The sequence below is a fragment of the Ursus maritimus genome, unplaced genomic scaffold (genome assembly GCF_017311325.1).
Source record: "Ursus maritimus isolate PB19 unplaced genomic scaffold, ASM1731132v1 scaffold_29, whole genome shotgun sequence".
NCBI lineage: Eukaryota > Metazoa > Chordata > Mammalia > Carnivora > Ursidae > Ursus > Ursus maritimus.
In genome coordinates this window covers 12008744-12032914 of record NW_024425452.1, presented here as the reverse complement: position 1 = coordinate 12032914, position 24171 = coordinate 12008744, and the positions used below count along the sequence as shown (strand labels likewise).

The 24171-nt window shown below is 37.8% G+C and overlaps 1 long non-coding RNA gene across 1 annotated transcript in view; it reads left to right on the top strand.

Moving 5' to 3' along the window:
- LOC121105715 overlaps window positions 1–24171 on the top strand; it is a 64419-nt gene that overhangs the window by 1876 nt on the left and 38372 nt on the right. Inside the window, exon 2 of the long non-coding RNA XR_005838339.1 lies at window positions 1177–1235. This is a non-coding gene — a long non-coding RNA (uncharacterized LOC121105715). The remainder of the gene's footprint in view (window positions 1–1176; window positions 1236–24171) is intronic.

Genomic DNA, 24171 nt, shown 5'->3' with positions numbered 1-24171 from the left:
CTCATAGATCCCTACAGCGACCACAATGCCACACGCACATTAAATGATCAGCAAACTTCTGTTAACTCTGTGAAATCAAGGGCAGAATTCTTGACTTTCTTTGTCACCAAGGATCTACCTAGAATTTGTCTTTTTTTTTTTTTTGTCTTTTTTTTTTTAATCCACTGACTATAGCACAGCTAATATGCTTTGAAATTCTCCAGCTTTGGGACTCTCAGAAGATGTTATTGTTAGGCCTGCCTCTTGGTTTGTTTTTGTTTTTGATTAAGAGAATTTTTTTTCATTTATTTTTTTCATTTATTTCATTTATTTTTTTCATCATGATATGTACTCTTTAATCCCCATCCCCTATTTCTTTCATCATGATATGTACTCTTTAATCCCCATCCCCTATTTTTTTTTGTCTTTTTTTTTTTTAATCCACTGACTATAGCACAGCTAATATGCTTTGAAATTCTCCAGCTTTGGGACTCTCAGAAGATGTTATTGTTAGGCCTGCCTCTTGGTTTGTTTTTGTTTTTGATTAAGAGAATTTTTTTTCATTTATTTTTTTCATTTATTTCATTTATTTTTTTCATCATGATATGTACTCTTTAATCCCCATCCCCTATTTCTCCCATCCCTCCCTCCCCTCTGGTAGCCATCAGTAGATAAGACCATGTTTCTTGGTTTGTCTCTTTTTTTTACTTTGCTCATTTGTTTTGTTTGTTAAATTCCACAGATGATTAAAATCATCTGGTATTTGTCTTTCTCTGACTTATTTCACATAGCATTGTGTTGTCTAGCTCTATCCATGTTGTTACAAATGGCAAGGTTTTATTCTTTTTCATGACTGAATAATATTCCATGATGTGTATATACACCACATCTTCTTTATCCATTCATCTATTGATGGACACTTGGGCTGCTTCCATAGTTTGGCTATTGTAAATAATGCTGCTATAAACATAGGAGTGCTTATATCCCTTTGAATTAATGCTTTTGTATTTTTTGAGTAAATACCCAGTAGCAAAATTCCTGGATCATAGGGTAGTTATATTTTTAACTTTTTGAGGAACCTCCATACTGTTTTTCATAGTGGCTGCACCAGTTTGCATTTCCACTAACTGTGCAAGAAGCTTCCTTTTTCTCCATATTCTTACCAACAATTGTTTTTTCCTGTGTTTTTTATTTTAGCCATTCTGACAGGCGTGGGGTGATACCTCCTTGTAGTTTTGATTTGCATTACTCTGATGGTAAGTGATGAACATCTTTTCATGTGTCTGTTGGTCATCTGTATGTCTTCTTTGGAGAATGTCTATCCATGTCTTCTGCCCATGTGTTAATTAGATTGTGTTTTTGGGTATTGAGTTATATCAGTTCTTTATATATTTTGGATACTAACCCTTTATTGGATATGTCATTTGCAAATATCTCATTCCATAGGTTGCCTTTTACTTTTGTTGATTGTTTCCCTCACTGTCCAGAAGCTTTCTATTTTGATGAAGGCCCAATAGTTTATTTTTGCTTTTACTTCCCTTGCCTCACATGTATAGAAAGATGTTGCTATGGCTGATGTCAGAGAGATTACTGCCTGTGCTCTCTTCAAGGATTTTTTATGGTTGCAGGTCTCACATTTAGGTCTTTAATCCATATTTATTTTTGTGTATGGCTAAAGAAAGTGATCCAGTTTCATCCTTAATTATCTGGCTGACCAGTTTTCCCAGTACCATTTGTGGAAGAGACTTTTTCCCATTGTATATTCATTCCTCCTTTGTTGAAGAGTAATTGATCATATAATTATGGGTTTATTTCTGCACTCGCTATTCTATTCTGTTGATCTATGTATCTGTTTTTGTGCCTGTCCCATACTGTTATAATTACTACTGCTTTGTAATATAACTTGAAATCTGGAATTGTGATACCTCCAGCCTTGATCTTTCTCAAGACTGCTTTGGCTTTTCAAGGTCTTTTGTGGTTCCATACAAATTTTAGGATTGTTTGCACTAGTTCTGTAAAAAATGCTCTTGGTACTTTGATGGGGATTGCATTAAATTTGTAGATTGCTTTGTGTAGTATAGACATTTTAACAACATTTGTTCTTCCAATCCATGAGCATAGAAGGTTCTTCTTTATATTGTCATCAGTGTTTTATAGTTTTCAGAGTACAAGTTTTACACCTTTTTGGTTAAGTTTATTCCTAGATATTTTATTGTTTGGGGAGCAATTGTAAGTAGGTATTGTTTTCTTACTTTCACTTTTTTTTTTTTTTTTTTTTAATTTATTTAAGTAGGCTCTATGCCCAGCACGGAGCTCAATGTGAGGCTTGAACTCACGACCCTGGGATCAAGACCTGAGCTGAGAGGCAGATGTGGGGGTACCTGGGTGACTCAGTCAGTTAAACATCTGCATTTGGCTCAGATCATGATCCTGGAGTACAAGGATTGAGCCCCTCATGGAGCCCTGCATCAAGCCCCACATTAGACTCCCTGCTCAGTGGGGAGTCTGCTCCTCCCCCTCTCATGCTCACTCTCTCTCTCTCACTCTCTCAAATAAATAAATAAATAAATAAATAAAATCTTAAAAAAAAAGAGAGAGTCGGATGCATAACTGATTGAGCCACCCATGCACCCCTCTTAATTTCACTTTCTGCTGCTTCATTATTAGTGTGTAGGAATGCAACAGATTTCTGTACATTGATTTTATATCCCATGACTTTACTGAATTCATTTGTCAGTTCTAATAGTTTTTTGGTGGAGTCTTTAGGGTTTCCTATATACAATGCTGCCTAGAATTTGAAACATTAGTCTGGTAAGAGAGAAAAAAATGAAAACACCTTGTGAATTGAAGAATAGGGAACCAATTCTTTATCCTGAAGAGTTTTAGGCTTTCCTTGTTGATATAATTTATAGTGTTGTTCCCCATATACAAATATCTTGATTGTATTGGTTGTTGCATGTGTGTACACATTTATTTAGCTCATCAAACTATACATTTAAAATGGGAACTTTTATTATATAAAATTATTAATAAAAGAAGTTTTAAAAGTTAATAAATAATATACAGGTAAATGTATTTAAGAGGCAGTCATAAATTACTTCTAGGACTAGGAATCATGTCGTGTTATTTATTTAATGCCCACTGTTGTGCCAGGCACTAGCTTAATTTTCTGGGGAAATAAAAAGGAATAATACAGAGCTTTCAGTCTTACTGAAAGAAAAGCAGTTATCTAGGGAATTATAGCAATCATAGTACAATTTTTTTCCTTAATCTAGGGAGTCTCATCTTTGTCCTATAAAAAGTTACTTGGGATGCCTGGGTGGCTCAGTCAGTTAAGTGTCTGCCTTCTGCTTGGGTCCTGATCCCAGGGTCCTCGGATCAAGTCCTGCATTGGGCTCCTTGCTCAGCAGAGAGCCTGCTTCTCCCTCTGCCTACAGCTCCCACTTCTTATGCTCTTGCTCTTGCTGTCTCTCTTGCAAATGTATAAATAAAATCTTTAAAAGAAATTAAAATAAATTTAAAAATTAAAAAGTTACTTGAGTGGTCCTCCAAGTTATTTATATACAAGTCAGATAAGCAAATTAAATCTTATTATATGCAATGCTGGACTCTAGGAAGAAATTTGCAATAGAATCCCAAAGCCCTCTGGGAGAGGAAGCACTCACACCCTAACCTCTGTTTCTTCAAATTTGAATTTAAGGACATTTTTAGAGATTATATATCCCTGCTATAAGAGAAGGACACCCAAACCATTCAAAAAACATGAGAACCTATACAATCTCATGGGTAAATCAGTTTAGAATTCAACAATCTATGTAATCAGAAGTAAAGATGCCACTCTAAGATTTCTCTGATTTCCTCTTGCTACCAAATTAAAATACCATCCCCCCCATCCCTGGCTTTTTACTTGGAATGTTTAGCCCATTTACATTTAATATAATTACCAGTTGACACTTGAACAATGCAGGGGTTAAGGGCACTGACCCCTGCACAGTAAAATATTCCTGAGTAACTTATGACTCCCCAGTATCTTCTAATAGCCTACTGTTGACCAGAAGCCATATGGATAAACATTTAATTAACACAGAGTTTGTATATGTATTATATGCTGTATTCTTACAGTAAAGTAGCTAGAGAAAAAAACATGTTTTTAAAGAAATCATATGGAACAGGAAATACATTTATAGTACAATGCTGTAAAAAATCTACATATAAGTGGACTCACACAGTTCAAACCCATGTTGTTCGAGGGTCAACTGTATTGCTATGGTTGGATTTAAGTCTACTATGTTTTATTTGCTTTCTGTCTGTACCATCTGATTTTTCATCCTCTGTTCTTCCTTTTCCACCATCTTTTGAATAAATAAATGATTGTATTTTGTGTATAGACTTTCTAGTTGTAGTGGCTGCTCGAGGGATTACAATATACATCCTTAAATTTTCACAGTTTACCATGTATATACCAAAAGATGTAAAACATAAGACTCTTACAATTATCTAGGTCCATTTGCCACCTCTCTGCTCCTTTATGTTTTAGCTTTTATGTGTATTACATTTACCTATGTTATAAGCTCTATCTACAACAGAATTTTATAATTTTTTAAATAACCATATGTATTTTAAAGAAATAAGAAAAAAATAGTCTCTTACATTCACTCATATGTTTATTATTTCCAATGTTCTTTATTCCTACCTGACCTCATTTCTCTCACCTTCCAGTGAAAGTCTGTTGGCAAAAGATTCTCTTAGTGTTATTATGAAATATCTTTATTTCACCCTAATTCCTTCCTTAAGAACAGCTTAGATGAAATCAAACTTCAAACTCTTATGTCTTAGTCTCTTCAGGCTGCTATAACAAAAATACCATATACTGGGTAACTTATAAGCATCAGAAATGTATTTCTTACACTTCTGGAGGCTGGAAGTCCACAATCAATGCACCACTAGATTTGGTGTCACGTGAAGACCTGCTTCCTGGTTTATAGATGTTTTTCTTTTCAGTATGTCTCCACACATTAGAAAAGGATGAAGGAGCTCTCTGGGCTCCCTTTATAAGGACATTAATCCCTTTCATGATGGCTTCACTCATATGATCTAATCACCTTCCAGAGGCCCTACTTCCACATCGGGGATTACATTTCAACAATATAAATTTGAAGCAGGACACATATTTGGCCTATAGCATCTTATTATCTCTGTGGTGCATGGCAGCTGAAGTTTTGTATTCAGTTATTTTCTTGTTAATGGTGCTGCTTCAAACAGAGCTACACATGCATAGTTAAGGGGTCATAGGTGGAGTTTATATGCAGAATTTGGAGCTCCTATTCTCACTCAGTCCCTTCCGAGGTTTCCCTCTTTCACTTCCCAGCTGCCGTGGTCACTCCAACTCTGATCTATCACAAGTCAGTCAGATTTGCTATGAACATTGCCTGTTTTAATTTAGTCTTTAAATTTTAGTGGTTTTATGTAATGTAGTGTCTATGCTTGCCAAAGCCATAAAAACAGAAAACTCACACCGTGGTATTTCCTTCTTCCAAGTGTACAGTCCCCTTCAGTTCCTGCTTGCCTTTGGTCACTCTCTAGTACCTTCAGATGGTTTTGTGTTTGTTTTTTTTTTAATATTTTGTCTAGCATTATAATTGTTATCTATGGGAAAGTTAGTCTGATAGTAACCACTCAGTCATTACTGAAAGAAAAACGCTATTCATTGCTTTTTATTAATTATAATTGTTTATTTATTCAGCTTCACAGATTGTAATAATATGTGGAAAATCCAAAATTTCATATTACATAGATTTTAATCTACTCCTCCATTCAGAGAAGTTACAAATGAGCAGCTTGAATTTCATGTGCTTTTCTGTTTTTCTCAGTCTCCTAATAAATGTGCTAATGATGAGTCAAATATTGAACAACATTTTGCCTTGGTGGAAATGGGCCAGACACTAATCTGTCATGCGGGGTGGCATAAAGAACTCATAATTTTGCATCAAATATTTGCATCTGCCACTATTAGGGATTAGATCATAAGTGAATCATATTAACTCCGATATCCATTTCTTTATTTCTACAAAAGACGTGAAAACTGCCACCTTCAAGAAGTTCTTGAGAAGACTGAATTAATGTAGTGGAAAGAGCTTTCTGTACTGCAAAAAACTACACATTAGGTATTAGTCATTGCCAATACCCTTTTCTCAGTTACCAGCTTGAAAGAAGGCCTACCATGTGAGTACTCTATTTGGGAAAACTATATGGCGGATTAGTAGAAATGAGACTGTGAAAGTATTTCAACATGAATGAGAGTACACCAGGGGAGCCCAAGCAAAACAAGCACCTGCCACTGAATCCGTCCTGTTCCCAGCCTCTGCTTCATAGCCTCTTTCTCCAATAAAACTGAAAACTTGAGGGCTGAAGCATAGAGGAGGCTTACAAGCAGTCTTTCCTCAGGTTGTGGCAGTGCTTTACATTTGTGTAATGTTTTACAGTTCAAATGAACTATCAACATACATCATCTCAATTGATCAAAATGCATCCTGTAGTCATTTAAATAAACACAGATGCCTCATTTGTTTTCCACCTTGATTTACAAAGGATTTTAGAAGATCGTACAGATCAATCTTATCTTAGATCACCTTTATTTTATAGTTAACGGTTCTTACAATGTAAATTAAATCAATATGGACACTAAGTTTTCATCGAAGGCCAAGAACTACTTTATGAATATTAGAGAAAAAGATATCAACCAACAGAAGTGTGCCCTTTCTACTGAGCAGTGCCATTCAGACAATTCAAATACCACTACTAATAATTAACTAAAATAAAGCTAAAGAATGTCATGTCTCTCCAGTTAAAATTCCATCCATAAAATTGAATTCTGAGAGGTGCAAATGATATCTCATTGTGGTTTTGATTTGTATTTCCCTGATGGTTAGTGATGTTGAACCCCTTTTCCTGTACCTGATGACCATTTGGATGTATTCTATAGTAAAATGTCTATTCAGTTCTCTGCCTGTTTTTTAATCAGATTGTTTGCTTTTTTATTATTGAGTTGTACATGTTCTTTATATATTTTGGATATTAATCCCTTATTGAACAGTGAGTAGCTTCTCCCATTCAGTAGGTTGCCTTTTGTTTTGTTGATGGTTTTCTTCACTGTGCAAAAGCTTTTTATTTTGGTGTAGTCCCAATAGTTTATCTTTGCTTTTGTTTCCCTTGCCTCAGGAGACATATCTAGAAAAATAATGCTAAAGGTCAATGTCAAAGAAATTACCGCTATGTCTTTTTCTAGTTTTATGGTTTCACGTCTCACATTTAGATCTTTAATCCATTTTGAGTTTATTTTTGTGTATAGTATATGATAGTGGTCCAGTTTCATTCTTTTGCATATTGTTATCCCATTTTTCCAGCACCATTTCTTGAAGAGACTGTCCTTCCCCCATTGTATATTCTAGATTCCTTTGTTGTAATTTAATTGAGCTTATATGCTTGGGTTTTTTTCTGGGCCCTCTATTCTGTTCTAATAATCTATGTGCCTGTTCTTATGCCAATACTGTATTATTTTGATTACTATAGCTGTGTAACATAGTTTGAAGCAGGAAGTTTGATGCCTCCAGCTTTGTTCTTCTTTCTCAAGATTGCTTTGGCCATTTGGAGCCTTTGGCGGTTCCATACATATTTTAGGATTGTTTGTTCTATTTCTGTGAAAAATACCATTGGAATTTTGGAATATTAGGATTGCACTGAATCTGTAGATTACTTTGGTTAGTTTAGACATTTTAATATTAATTCTTTTAATCCGTAAACAGAGAATATCTTTCCTTTATTTGCGTCTTCTTAAATTTCATCAGTGTCTTATAGTTTTCAGTGTATGGATCTTTCACCACCTTGGTTAAATTTATTTTATTCTTTTTGTTGCAATTGTAAATGGGATTGTTTTCTTAATTCCTCTTCATGATAGTTATTAATGTATAGAAACACAAGTAATTCAGTCCATTGATTTTGTATCCTGCAACTTTACCGAATTTGTTAATAATTCTAAGCTTTTTTATGGAATCATTGGGATTTTCTATGTATAGAATTGTGTCATTTGCAAATAGAGACAATTTTACATCTTTTCTGATTTGGATGCTTTTATATTATTATTACTATTATTATTATTACTAATTATTTATGTGGTAGCTCTGGCTAGATCTTTTGGTACTATGTTGAATAAAAGTGGCAAGAGTGGCCATTCTGGTTTTGTTCCTGATCTTAATGGAGAAGCTTTCAGTTTTTTACCATTGAGCTTCTGTGGGCTTATTATATATGGACTTTATTATGTTGAGGTATGTGCCCCCTATACCCAGTTTGTCAAGCACTTTTATCATGAATGGATATGGAATTTTGTCAAATGCTTTTTCTGCATTTATTGAGATGATTACACGACTTTTTATCCTTCATTTTGTTAATGTGGTGTATCACATTGATTTTGAGTATTGAACCATCCTTACATCCCTAGAATAAATTCCTCTTGATCATTGTGTATTGTTGAATTTGGCTTACTAATATTTCATTGAGGATTTTTGCCTCTGTGTTCATAAGGGATATTGACCTGCAATTTCCTTTTCTTGTGGTGTCCTTATCTGGTTTTGGTAGCAGGGTAATGTTGGCCTCATAAAGTGAATTTGGAAGTGTTCCCTCTTCTATTTTTTTGGACGAGATTGAGAAGGATTGGTAGTAATTCTTCATTAATTGTTTGGTAGAATCCACCACTGAAGCAGTCTAGTTCTGGACTTTTTTGTTTTTGTTGGAAGGTTTTTGATGATTGATGCAATCTCCTTACTAGTATTTGGCCTTTCCGGATTTTCTATTTCCTCATGATTCAGTCTTGGTAGATTGTGTGTTCCTAGGAATTTATCCATTCCTTCTAAGTTGTCCAATTTGTTGACATATAATTGTTCATAATAGTCTCTTAAGATCCTTTTAATTTTTATATTAGCTGCAATGTCTCCTCTTTCATTAATAATTATATTTATTTGATTCCTCTTTCTTTTTTTCCTGGTAAGTCTAGCTAAAGATTTGTCTATTTTGTTTATCTTTTCAAAAAGCCAGCTCTTGGAGCGCCTCAGTGGCTCAGTCAGTTAAACATCCAACTTTTGATTTTGGCTCAGGTCATGATCTCAGGGTTGAGTGGAGAACGCCACACTCAGCAGGGAGTCTGCTTCTCTCGTTCTCCCTCTCCTTCTGCTCCTCTCCTTGCTCATGCACATACTCTCTCTCATAAATAAATAAATAAATAAATAAATAAATTTTAAAAGCCAGCTCTTAGTTTCATTCATCTTTTCTATTGTATTTTTAGTCTTTATTTCTTTTATTTCCACTCTGATCTTTATTATTTTCTTCCATCTACTAACTTGGGGTTTTCTTTTTCTAGTTCCTTGAGATATAAATTTAGGTTGAGATCTTTTATTTTTCATAATGTAGGCATTTATTACTATAAACTTCCTTCAAAGAACTGCTTCTGCTGGATCATATGTTTTTGTATACTTCCATTTTTACTTGTCTCAAGTAATTTTTTATTTTCTTTTGATTTCTTCTTTCACTCATTATATGTTGAGTAGCATGTTTTTTAATCTCCACATGTTTGTGAATTTTTGTTTTCTTTTTGTAATTGATTTCTAATGCCATCCCATTGCGGTCAGAAAGGATGCTGCTATGATTTCAATCTTCTTAAATGTATACTTGTTTTATGGTTTAACATATGATCAAAACTGGAGAATATTCCTATTCACTTGAGAAGAATATATATTCTGCTACAGTTGGATGAAATGTTCTGTAAATATCTGTTAAGTCGATCTGATCTAACATGTAGTTCGAGTCCAGTGTTTTCTTATTGTCTGGATGATCTATCAATTGTTAAATGTATTGAAGTACTCTATTATTATTTGCTGTCTATTTCTTTCTTCAGATCTTTATCTAGATCTCTCTTCAGATTTGCTTCACATATTTAGGTGCCCTTATGCTGGGTTCATAAATATTTACAACTGTTATATCATCGTGTTAGATTGACCCCTTTATCATTATGTAATAACTTTCTTTGTCTCTTATTACAGTCTTTGGCTTAAAGTCTGTTTTGTCTGATTTAAGTACGGCTATCTCTTCTTTTTTTTTGGTTTCCATTTGAGTGTAATATCTTTTTCCATCCTTTCATTTTCAGTTTGCATGTGTCTTTGAAGTTGAAGCAAGTCTCTTTTAGGCAGCATATGGTTGGGTCTTGTTTTTTTATTCATACAGCCACTTTATGGCTTTTGATTAGAAAATTTAGTCCATTTACATTTAAAGTAATTGTTGATAGATATGGACTTACTATTACCATTTTGTTAATTATTTTCTAGCTGTTGAGTAATTCCTTTGTTCCTTTCCTCTTGTTCTCCTTCTTTGTGAATTGGTTATTTTCTGTAGTGATATGCTTAGATTCCTTTCTCTATCTTTTGTGTAACTGCTATAGGTTTTTGCTTTGTGGTTATCATAGGCTTACATAAAAGCATCTTATATTCATAATCGTCTATTTTTAGATGATAACAACTTAACTTCAAACACATTCTAAAGCTTCACATTTTGACTCTCCATTGCCCAGATTTTTTTGTGTTTGGTGTCAAAATACAGGCCTTTTTATCTTGTGTATCCTTTAACAAATTATTGTAGCTATCGTTATTTTTAATACTTTTGTCTTTTAACCTTCACACTAGATTTATAAGTGATTAACTACTATCTTTACAATATTGGAGTATTTTAAATTTAACTATATGTTTATCTTTACCAGGGGGAATTATACTTTCACATGTTTTCCTCCTACTGATTAGTACTCTTTCATTTCAGCTTAAGGAAGACTCTAACATTTCTTATAAGGCTGGTCTAATGGTGATGTACTCCCTCAGCTTTTGCTTGTCTGGATTACTCTTTATCTCTCCTTCATTTTTGAAAGAAAACTTTGCTAGATAGAGTACTCCTGATTGGCAGGTTTTTTTCTTTCCATTTCCTTCAGCTTTATTATTATTATTTTTTAATATATTGTACCACTTTCTTCAGGCCTATAAAGTTTCTGCTGAAAATTCTGATGATAGCATCTTATGAGGATTGCTTTGTACAGAACAGGTTGTTTTCTCCTTGCTGCTTTTAAGAATCTTTTCTTGTCTTTAACTTTCGACAATTGAATTATAATGTGTTTTGATGTGGGTCTTTTTAGATTCAACTTGTTTGACACGCTCTAGGTTTCCTGGATTGGATGTCTATTTCCTTTGCCAGGTTAGGGAAGTTTTCAACCATTATTTCTTGAAATAAGTTTTCTACCTGCCTCTTTCTCTCTTCTTTTTCTGGGACCCTTATAAAGTGAAAAATTGGCCCACTGGATGTTTTCCCATAACTCACTTAAGCTATCTTCATTCTTTTTGCTTTTTGCTTTTCTGATGGGATAAATTCTACTGCCCTGCCTTCAAGGGCTCTGATCTTTTTCTCTGCTTCATCTCATCTGTTGTTGAACCCCTCTATTGAATTCACATACACATAGATTATAACTATGTTTATATTCAACAGAGTTATTTCAGATTTTTTAATCTCTTAAGTGATGTAGAAAATAAGAAATTTGTAAGAAAAAACTTAAACCCAATTCTCTTCCAGATCATAAAGTACAATTATTAATAAAAGCTACTAAATTAAGAATTCAGTGAATCTCAGCCCTGGCTCTTCAACAGAATAACATTGGACATCAAAAGATTCACCTCTTTCTTTCCTGTTTCTCATCCTAATGAGCAGATGGGGTAACAAAGTTTATAAGGTCTCTGACAACTCTAAAAGGACTATGATTATACTTCTTCCTCAAAATGTTCTCCTTATTATACCTTTTAGTAAACATAAATGGCACAAAGTCCATCATAATTAAGTGATCCTATCGGGTTTTCATTTTTATAAACATTTCTCTTTCATGATTCACAGCCAGCGCACCTGTTTTTCCATTATCACTTTTTGTCTACCCCTTCCCAATGTAGCTATCATCATCAAATCCTCTTGCCTTAAGATATTTACCTGCTCGTGGCTCCTTATATTTCTTTCTTTAATTGTTCATCTGCTTCATTTCTGCCTACTTTCCCGAGAAATAACATTTCAAAAGCAGAAATTGTTTAGTTTAATAAACTTATTGGCAACCCAAATAATTAAATACTATTGCTAATAACATAGACTTTCAATAATTTATAGAAATGGAAGAATACAAAATGTCAAACTGTTATTGTTGAATCTACCTTTTTAATATCCAAGCAGAGATTTATGTAAAGTACGTGTTTTAATATTTATACAGTAAAGTTTTAATATTTATAACACTTATTTAATATTTGATACGTTTTACTAGTTACTTATACATATTTTTGTATTTATATAATCCTTCTTCTAAGCCTGAGAAGACATGAATATCAAATTTGACCAGTGTCCGTCCCTCTTGGGAGGCTAACACAATTAGGCAATGCTATGACTAAGAGCAGCCACCAGGATAAAGGGGTAAAAGGAGCCAAGATCATCCCAAGGCAGGACACTTCACTCTGGGGAGATAGCTAGAGCTATGACTTAATTGGGAATAAAAGACAAGTTGCCCTCCAAATATGGGACTGGGAGTAATATTTATATTTCACCATGGCTACCTATCTGATCTTTGCTGCTCTCTGAGGAAGGAAGCTTGTGTGTGTGTGTGTGTGTGTGTGTGTGTGTGTGTGTGTGTGTCTATAGACCAAAGGGGGGGAAGTGGGTGGAAAATGTACCAAGGAGACAGCCAAAGGGGAAATGGTTTTTAAGAAACCAACTCAGAGGAAAAGTATAATTATGTATAGAGTGGGAAATTAAAGGTACAGATAGCATGATAACTTGTAAGACTATGAAAAGAAGTCATTATTGTTATTATTTTTATGTTGTGGAGTATGTTGAAGCTTTATTGCTGGTGTAGCCAGTTATCTGCTTAGCAATGTGTATGTTTCCAAAATGTATAAGTCCCTTGTGTAAACACAGGACTTTCCATAAAAACTTTTCTATAAAATCAGTGAAATAATTGGGCACATCACAATCCCTAGGCTAGCTCTCTACAATATTTAAACCATGTAGTAGAAAAACTCTTATATGACCCCAATTATCTCCACATCTTGATATTCATGCTGTGTATTATTCCTTCCTATAAGAAGACTATGTATGGCTTCCATCTTGGGGGCTCTCATCTCATTCTCTTGGATTGCTTCCTCTGGAGGAATCCAGCTGCCTTGGCCTGAGAGTCCTGTGGAGAGGTGCCCATGAGTAAGCTTGGAAACAAATCTCCCGAAGCATGTAAATAGCCACATGAGTGAGCTTGGAAGCAAACACTCTCCCAGTGGAGCCTTGAGATGACTGCAGGTCTAACTGACATCTTGACTACAACCTCATGAGAGACTGAACCAGAACCACCAGCTAAGCTGTTCCCAGATCACTGATGTACAGAAACTTTGAAATAGTAAATGTGTATTGTGTTAAACTGCTAGGTTTGGGGTAATTTGTTGCAAAGTAATAGATAACTAATATAAACCAAAACAGGTAACATAGCTGAAATGCTGTATGAGGTGCAGCAGAAGAGTCAAAATCAAGGTAGGCAGAGGGTTGTATAGGACCCAGATGAGGAGTGCTCACTAAGCACCTGTGTTGTTCTAGGCACAATGCCAGGCACCTTACAGACACATCTTAGGTTATTCTCGTTACATTGTAACACTGGCATCATTATCCCCACAGCACACCCGAGTAACCTATCATTCTGAGGGGTTACTTTGCCTAACTTTATACTGCTAATAAGTAGCAGATGCTGGGTTTTGAACTTTCTCTCCTCCATCCTCCATATATACATATGTATACAGAATAGCTCCAAAGCTCCTGCTTCTATTACAAGTCTAATTGCAATGAATAAGGCAAGCAGATACTTTATAACACTGATAACGAGTGAAAATGCACCCAGCTGAGCCTTTCAGACATAGACCTAACATTTTATGTGATCACAGCTGAGGCGGTATGAGTAGAGCACTGTGGGAGCATAAAGAGAGCAACTGCTTGTAGTGCGGATGAGGATGTAGTGTGGGAAGAGGATGGACGGAAAATCCCACAGAGGGGTTTATGTTAGAAATGAACAGCACAACTTCTCTGTTGCCCCTGTCGGGGCCTGAGCTCTGGAATCAGACTGACATGGGTTCAGACCAGTTACTGGCTCTGTGACCCAGACAAGTTACTTCTTGCTGCCATAGTTTCTTTATCTATACTGATTAAATGAGGCAGTGCATATAAATTGCTTGGCAGAGGGCCAGCTATATAGCAAACATAGATGTTCACAATTAATAATGCTATTGTTTTCTCTTCAAAACTGATTTTCTTTTCATGAGTGTGTTATTACTAGTATTACTTTTATGCTTATCAGCCTGAGTGATGTTTTTAAGGGGGAGATAATATTTCCCTATGCTAATCAGCCAAGAGTTAAAGGAAGAAAAAAAGAGAGACTATGAGAAAAGGAAAAGATGGGTGAAAACAAACTGTATGTGATTGGGAAGTAATGACTGCATGAGGCCAGTGACTGTCTCAGGGAACCAAGGCAGGGAGCGAGGCTGCCATGTGGACTCCCTCTGTGGGGAGTAAAGACTGTGCATTTTTCGTATTGTCACACCACCATCAGGTCCACAGTCATTCAGTGAGTGTACAATGAACTCATTCATTCTTCCATTCAGCAAATACCGTGGAAACTTCCTGTGCACCATCAGGCTTCCGTGAGGGTAGCAGGGCAGAGCTCATATACTAATAAGGCAAGACAGGCAATGAACACATCACCTACAAAATAAAACTGTATGCAGAAAGGATGAATACATTTGGAATATGATAACTGCCAGGGAGACAGTAAAGCAGGAAAATGGGCTGGAAAGACAAAGGAGGGTGTTGTGTTATTTTAGCGAGGGTGATCAGGAAAGTCCTAGATGAAGCAAGAGATGCTGCAGCTGACAGCAACACGCCCCCTTCGGTGCCCTGCGGCCAGAGCCTGCGACACACTCATGCAAGTGCTGAATCAAGGGACAGGAGGGAATGGAAAGACTAGGTACTGGCTAGTTTCCAAGTGTCTGATAATTAACTTCTAAAGTGTAAAGGCTATGATCTCTTCTGCAAATAGTTTTTAAAAATATATTTAATAATCATTTATAAGAAAGGAAAAGTATGCTTTACTCATCTAGCCAGAATTCCAAACATGCTGTTCTTCGCCTACATTGATTTGCCAGTCCTCCCTGTGTTGTTTGCGAGGCTGTCCAGGACTACTATGGTGAGGCCAATGAGGAGCTGAGGGTGCGTTTGTGTGATTCTGCAAGGAAACGCCTTCCCAGATTTTGTATTCCGGGCTCCTTGCTGGCCTCACCGTAGTACCAGCCCTGATTATATGGTTGATTGACTCTGTTAGTGGGTTGGGTTTTGCTTTTGCATTGTATTGTTGACTTAAAAAATTTTGGTATGCGCTTCTTTAAAATGTCACGCAATACAAAAAATTAAAGGGAAAAAGTAATAAAGCATCCCACGTCCTACTGCCCAGAAATAACTACCATTAGTAATTGGCATACATTGTTATAATCTCTCTATGCATATGTAAAGAAAGAAGGTTGGTAGATATATAAGCAATGTAGTTAGTCAAAGAGATAAACAGGTATAAATAGAAATTATTTTATAAAGAGAGAATAATACTACACATGATATTTTTAAGAAAAAGATTAAATCTGATTTTGTCTTAATTTAATTTAAATTACAGGAATGACTGAAGCTTAGGTAAGTGTTTCTTTACCCAAAAGATTTTTTTTTCCCCGAAAAGGTACTTATAAAATTAAGGAAAAATAGTTATTGAAATTATTCGAGTGTGGGGGGTGTTATCGAGAATGCCAGGGCTGAGAAGAAGAGCTAGATTTTTCCAATTCAGTGTTGATTTGCTCCAACTAGAAAAGATGAGTTGATTAGCACACTCACTTTGCCTCCAGAGTTCTGAATTTTTATTTTCTTTTATATTCTATATTCTGAAACCATAATTTACCCAGTAATCTAGAGAGAAATTCTGTAATTGATTCACATTAGTTTCCCTGTTCCTGTCCTTGCCCCCTACAGAATAATCAGCTTTTCAGCACCTCAGTTTTAAATATGAATGGGCAATCAAAAATCACAGGGCGTTCTGGGGATTCCTCCTATATTAAATAGTGGAACGAAGATAACTTAAAAAAATTAAAAGACCCTTAGAGGATATAAGAAAAGATAATTAGAATTCTACTTCTGGTTTCTGATGTGACAGTGTAAAAGCTTCCACAGACCTACTACTCAGTAAATGTTGTGTTCAAAAACAAAAACAAAATTGTGTTCAAAAACAACAATTTAAAATCTCTGGAAATTATCCCAAGGGCAAAGAGCAAAGGAAGACACATTTATTCAAGAAAAATCTGCTAAAACTTCACAAGAAGTCTGTGGCATTTGAACAAAGACTTGCTCCTTTACCCCCTTCCCAGCCTAAAGAGATAGCAACTCCATCCAGACAGGTACCACCAAGAACACAGGGCTCCCTGTGCCCCCCGGGTCCTAGTCAGAGGGCCATATTCTCAGAAGTGGAAGGATATCACTTTCCAGCTCATCTCTGAGGCCAGTATTGTTCTGATACCAAAACCAGACAAAGGGGCGCCTGCGTGGCTCAGTCCTTAAGCGTCTGCCTTTGGCTCAGGTCGTGATCCCAGCGTTCTGGGATCGAGCCCCACAGAGGGCTCCCTGCTCTGCTGGGAGCCTACCTCTTCCTCTCCCACTCCCCCTGCTTGTGTTCCCTCTCTCCCTGGCTGTCTGTCTCTCTGTCGAATAAATAAAATCTTTAAAAAGAAAAAGAAAACAGATAAAAACAAAAGAAGAAAATTACAAACAAATATCTCTTATAAATACGTATATGAAAATCCTCAACAAAATATTAACAAACCTATGAAAAGACCTATAAAAAAAGGAACAAAAATTATATATATATATATATATATAATTGTATATACAAAATTAATTATACATACAAATAAAAAGAATTACACACCATGCCCAAGTGGGATTTATCCCAGAAATTAATACCCCAGAATCAACTAATGTAATATACCATATCCATACCAAAAAAATCACATGATCATCTCAATAAACACAAGAAAAACATTTGCAAAATGCAACACCCTTTCATGATTAAACAATTGTGGAAAACTGGATGCTTTTGCTCTAAGATCAGGAACAAGATAGGACATCCCTCCTTTCCACTTCTATTCACTATACTAGAGGTTCTAGCCAGGACAATTAAGAAATCTCCAGGCACGGGGCGCCTGGGTGGCACAGCGGTTAAGCGTCTGCCTTCGGCTCAGGGCGTGATCCTGGTGTTGTGGGATCGAGCCCCACATCAGGCTCCTCTGCTATGAGCCTGCTTCTTCCTCTCCCACTCCTCCTGCTTGTGTTCCCTCTCTCGCTGGCTGACTCTGTCTCTGTCAAATAAATAAATAATCTTTAAAAAAAAAAAAAAAAAAGAAAAGAAATCTCCAGGCACAAAATAATGGATAGACTAAACTGATGCTTTCCGAAGTGTGCCCGAAAGACAATGATTTAGGATGTTGGGAGAAAAATCTATAATAGCTTAATTGTTTTTATCTCACTCTTTTAAAGATTTCATTTATTTATTTTAGAGAGAGAGTGTGTGTGAGTGGGGGGAGAAGTAGAGGGGGAGGGACAAGGAGAATCTAAAGCAGACTCCATCCTGAGCACAGAGCCCCTTGCAAGGCTTGATCTCAGGACTGAGAGATGGAGACCTGAGCTGAAACCAAGAGTCAAACGCTTAACTGACTGAGCTACCCAGGTGCTCCTATCTCACTCTTTCAGATGTATTTTTGTGTGTATGTTTTAGAAATACATCAGTACGGTAGTATATGATTACAGCATATAAATAAGTAAAATATATATTGGGAGAGTTGATTGAGAAAAAGGACACGGTTGTTTAAGAAAAATCACAAGTAATTTGTAGGGTGATACTTAAGCACCACATAAATATTGTTCTCCAGCCATCTTTCATCTACCTAGTAGTTTTAGCTTTCATTGCTGATTTTTGCCTGCATCAATTATTTCTCTTTTTTTTTAAAGATTTTATTTATTTATTTGAGAAAGAGTGAGAGAGAGCAGGAGCAGGATGAAGGGCGGAGGGAGAAGCAGACTCCCTGCTGAGCAGGGAGCCCGATATAGGGCTTGATCCCGGGACTCTGGGATCATGACCTGAGCCAAAAGCAGACGGTTAACCGACTGAGCCACCCAGGCACCCTACATCAATTATTTCAATGGGAACTGCAAAAATAATGCTTTTTCTAGGTCTATTCTTCCTCCTAAATTTGTTAACTACTTTCGTACTATGAGGAAGAACTTTTTTTTTTAACTGGGGATAAACTGGGGCCATGGAATTTTAAAATTTCAGCCACTGATGACCATTGATATCCTCACCAGAGCTCGCTCTTTATAATTTTGCACGTTGTGTTTTGCACATCTCAGGGAGGGTGGGTGAGTTGACATAGTAGTCATTGTAGACTTGTATAATTATTGTGACAGTTTTCTGGAAGACAGAAAAAAGTGTTGAGGAAGGGCCTCTTTTCTAATTTAGACAGAGTTGCATTTGGGCTAGTGGCTGGGACATATGTACCCCATCCCTAGCCACTCACCTTGGAACCTTGGAAAGGCAATCAGCATCTGGAAACCATTCCAGGGTCTGGTCTGTTCCCAGGTGTGCACCTCTCCCGAAAACTCTATCCTACCCGACACATTTCCACATTCTTAGCTTCTTATCTACCATCCTTTATCATCTACTGATTGATAGCATTGAGGCAACACTAAATAATTTGGGGTATTTTCTATTGTGGAGGAAGAAAGGGAAGGTACCTGTCTTTCATTGACCTAAAGGTTTCTGATGTTTCATATGCTCACCATGTTTCAGGATTTTCTCTCTTCTGTCCTATGCAGGAGTAAACAGTATCCACCATTAATTTCTTTATCTCCTCATATTTCTAACAGACTGTAATTCTACAAAACCGTACATTTTGCAATGCATTCATACGCAACCAAGAGAAATTGCAAGACATCTTACGCAAAAACATTTGCATACCAAGTCCCCATGATTTTTTCTGAAGACAGTCTCTATCTAGTGGAGCAGAGCAAAGTGTCTTCTTCTGGGCTCATTAAACATCTGCAGGATCACTCTATTCCTGGCTCACCTAGAGCAACTGTCTGCTTGAAAGCTGTCACATCCACCTCCCCTTTGTGCTTTGTGTTAGAGCAATTCACAGAGGGATGGAAATTTTCCAGTTTTTTCTCTCCCCCTTTTGCCCAGGGAACCTGTTGGCAATTACAGCCTTTACTTGACAAGGTCCTTCTGACCCAGCATGCTGATGGCAGTTGCCTCCAGGAGGGTTCAGCAGTTTTAGAAACAAGGTGACAGTTATCTGCTTGGATATCCACTGACTACCACTTTTGTTGTTAAAACTTTTCCAAGACTTTTGAGGGTGGTTATTTCTTCTTGTACCGTCGTGACAGTTTTCTTATCTCACCATGGGTGCTGTCGTATTATAATTAAACTCTGTGCTCCAAAATAAAGTCAGAAGTGGCGATTACGTTACCATCAGCCGAATGCCACTAAATCCGTCCCTATGGAATTTAGAGAAGCTTCATGTGGTGACTTTAGTTTTGTTTGCTTTTAACAAGAACTAGTCTAAAAACTAGAAGACAGATTTGAACCATCCTGTCTGTATCTTGAAGTCAGGACTTTTCCACGTTGGCACTATGAACATCTCAGATTAGGTAACTCTTTGTTGGGGAGAGGGTGTCCTATGAATTATAGGGCATTCACCAGCATCCCTGCCTCTACCCACTAGATGCCAATAGGACCCTCTTCTAAGCTGTGACAACCAAAAATGTCTTCAGACATTACCAAATGTTCTGCGGGGTAGGGGGACAACAAAATCATCTCTAGGTAGGAATCACTACTCTAAATAATGAAGTATTGATACCGATTGTGTTCTGTTTGGTAGCATACATTTCCTTCTTCCATTCTTTCTTTTAAAAGCCTCACAATATCTCTGCTTTGCCTAAGCATATAATAGAAATAAAGTCTTTAATCTTCCTAATTTTTCTAAAGGGTATCCAAAGTGATGCCTAATGAGTTTAACCAATGAACGGGGAATAGGGAGGGGAATCCTTTTATTCTGTATAATAGACTAAGCAATGCCAAACAACTTTAAAAATACTAGAAACAAATTGATGTATTTGAAAAACGAATACTGGTTTTCACCAAAAAAAAAAAATGAGAGTATTTGTCTAAAGGATGATGTGAATGCAGTCAGAGATCAATGTAATTGGGGCACCTGGGTGGCTCAGTCAGTTTAGAGTCTGACTCTTGATTTTGGCTCAGGTCCTGATCCAGGGTTGTGAGATCGAGCCCCATGGCGGGCTCCCAGCTGGGTATGGAGCCTGCTTAAGATTCTCTTTTTTGGAACACCTGGGTTGGTTAAGCATCCACCTCTTAGTTTCAGCTCAGATCTGATCTCAGAGTCGTGGGATTGAGCCCCACCTCAAGCCCCTCATCAGGCTCCATGCTTGGTGCAGCATCTGCTTGACTTTCTCTCTCCCTCCCCTCACCATCTCCATCCCCTCCCCCATGCACACTCTCTTTCCCTCTCTCTAAAAAAAAATAAATCTTAAAAAAAAAAAGATCAATGTAAGGATGGTCACTTGATGAGAAAGAAACAGGTGTGACAAGTGATAATGTTGCATAATACCAGCTGGCACTCACATAGTTACTCTGTGCCAGACTGTGCTTTAGTTGCTTTGACCTCAGAACAGCCCAGGAGCGGGACACCGTTGTCTCCATTCCATCAGTCTGGAAATTGAGACACAGGCGAGGTTAAGTATCAGGCTTGAAATTACCAGCTAGGAGGTGGCAGAAGCAGGCTAGGAATCCAGGTAATCTAGGATCAGTGGCCATGCATTCAACCACTATCCTAAATTCTTCTCAAAGCACAAAAGTTAACTGGTCGACTCACTTAGATCTGGCTTGGAATCCCAGCTCTGCTGGGTGAATGTGGGCAAATTATATCACTGACCTCAGCTTCCTCGTTTATAAAATGGAAATAAAAACACCTGCTTCATTGAGATGTATTGGCATTAAAGTAAATGACCTACAGTAAATAGTAGGTGCTCATTAAAAGTAGCTCTAATTAGGATAACTGTTATTACCTGAGGTTGGGGAGGGCGGGCATGCAGAGAATGATGGGCACCTTGAGGTCCAGTCGGGACAGGTGGGTTAAGATCTTTTTCCCCAACTGAAAGAGCAGAGCTGGAATTCAGCAGGTTTGTGCTGGTGACAGAGAAGTAGGCCTCCCCCCTGTGCTGTGCAGAGTACATGGCCTAAGTCATGGAAGTTTTATCCTCACTGAGGGAGATAGTAAAAGTAAGGAGGAAAGAAGGGCAGGCCAGAAGCTTAGGACTTGTCTACACACAGACTATGGGAAAAAGAGCCAAGAAGAAAGTAAAGAAGGAGCAGGAGGGGTACCAGGGAACTAAGCATTATAGAGGAGAAAGTCTCAGGATGGAAAAAGTGGTAGAGGGGTCCACAGGAGCTCCCTGATTCCTAGGAAAGAGGCATTTCTGCAGAAGTTAAATGGCAAAGGGCTTCATGATAACTGGAGGTGAGGGAGTGGAAACTGGAGAAGGAATGAGGAAAAGGAGTGACAGCTTAAATAGGGAAGCAAATCAGAAGCAGCCCCTTCAGGAAACAGGAGATCTGGGTAACATAAAGAAGTAGAGGGAGAAGGCAGTGAACAGGTAGTGAGAGAAGGACCACTCAGGAAAGCAGGAACAGAGATGCAAGTGTTAGCTCCCTGAAGGAAGAGGAAGGAAGGAGATAAATGAAAATACTGAGGGATTTGCTAATGTGTAGAGGAAGGAAGTTGATCCTCATAAGGAACAGTCTCCAGATTCATAGTAATGGCACGATGCAGTTGTGTGGGAGGGTACTGCTGTAGGAAATGTAACAGGGAGTCGAGGAGAGCTGATTCAAAGATGGCTGACTTCAGAGAGGCCTCAGCCCAGGCCACTGGAGAGACTTCATTTCAGGCGGCACCATTGAGTTTCTGCAAGGAGATCACAGGCTGCTCTTCAGAAAACAGGCTGAATGTGGATTTCCATTAAGTTGCAGCCTAGCTCTGTCCATTCAGATGCTTATGGCATGGCCCCCTGCTGTTCTAGCCCTGAGCCTTGCTCATACTCCAGCACTAAGTCTCAGGTATTCATGTGATCCTGGGAATGTTCCCTGTGGGCTCACTTAGCATCACTCTTGGTCCACAGCTGAAACTGGTGCCCACGTCCTGGCCTGATCCCTGAGAGGTCTGGCCACATCTTCATAGGAATGGGTTCTTCTTTGAGCACCCTCAGCTGCTTTTTTGCCTCAGACCCATCAACAGTACCTCTCTGGGCTTCCCAATCAGTATTTTAGGGGATGAATAAATCCTCCAGCTTCAATAGGATTTACTCCCTATTGTAATAAGATGCTATTTAGCAGTACCTGACATTATCGGACCAGAAATACAAAATCAGGTAAGAATCAAGCAGGATTGAGGATGGGGAAAGTGAGAAAATGTACGTGAGGTGGGTGATTTTGAGCTGCTATTTGGAATAGTAAATAATTGAAATAAGTGAAGCCAGAATGCAGATTATACTCTAAAAGAGGAAGGCACATCAGGATGACATGAGTATTTTCAGTGAGAGTCAGGAAATGTGCTGGAAATAGCACAGGACTTGGAGTCTGTCAAACCTAGCCTCATATCCTAGCTGTGTTATCGCGGATAATATAATTTACCTCTCTGAACCTTAGACTTCCAGTACAAATAAATCGGAGTTAACCAAAGCTTATTAAGTTGCTGTTTTTGAAAAAGGAAGTCAATAAAGTCTGCCTTGTGTGGTTGTTGTGAAAATGAAAAGGGAACGTATGTAAAGTATCCAGTGTATGCCTGGCACACAGCACGTGCTCAAACATTGGAGGGTATTATTACTGCTAGGGAAAGATAAGGGAGTTTGATTCGAGGCAGGGGCTCTGAATGTCTTCGATCTCGGTTAAAGTCGGCTTGGACTTGATTATCTATAACTTCAATTTGGACAGTTGTGTGCACTGCAAAGTATAGTTGTGGCCAGATCTCCTATGCACGTGGCACAGGAAGGAACAAGAGACTGTAGCGGGGCCGGACTTGTCTTAACCCACTGACCTTGGAACAAAGGCCAGGGTGACACTTGCCCTGCCCCTCTCAGATCTGCTTGCTCTCCCGTTTCCCTGTTTTTGCTACTGGGGCTACTCCTGGAGTCATTCGTGGCAAACCCCCCTTTTTCCCCCTCCCTGCCACTGTCACCAGTTAGTTCTCTCTCCGTTAGATTCTCCACTTCCCCTCTTACTGTCCGCTCACTGCAGCCACTGCCCTGGCTCCGGTCTCCTCATCTTGTTCTTGGGTTCCAAACAGCTCTCCTTTCTACTGAGTCCTTTTCCTCTGTCAAAAGATAAACTGAGGTATATTAAACATGTGAAGAGTTTATTTGAATACACATCAATTTGAATCAGGCAGCGCCACATGGGAAGGGGTTAAGAGTGTTGCCCCCAACAGGAGCCAGGGGAGACTTTTACAGTGAAAAGGCAGAAGAAGGAAATCATTGATTGCCTATAACCTAAAGCCTATTTGGCTGTTCATGATTGGTTGTCCTTAACATTTTGATTTCATGACCTTGAAGCATTTACAGGCTTAGATCTTGGTTTGCTTAAATAGACCAGCCACCAAAGCATTAGAGCCCACTCAGTCCAATGGCCTCCTTGTTTAATTAATTTAACATCCTTCTACGTTGCTTGGTATATGGCGATTTTTCATGCAAACACTGTTCTAAAAATAAGCTTGTATTTACTGTGATGGACAGAATGAAGTTAAAGCTCTAGTACATTTAAGACTCTCAAAATCTGGTTCCTACTTACCTCTTCAACTTTTTCTCCAGCCTCTTCCCAAAAGTCAAGGCACAAAGTTCTCTAAACTGGCCTGTGTGCTCCTACCTTCCTGCCGTGCTCTCCTGATTCCAGATCAC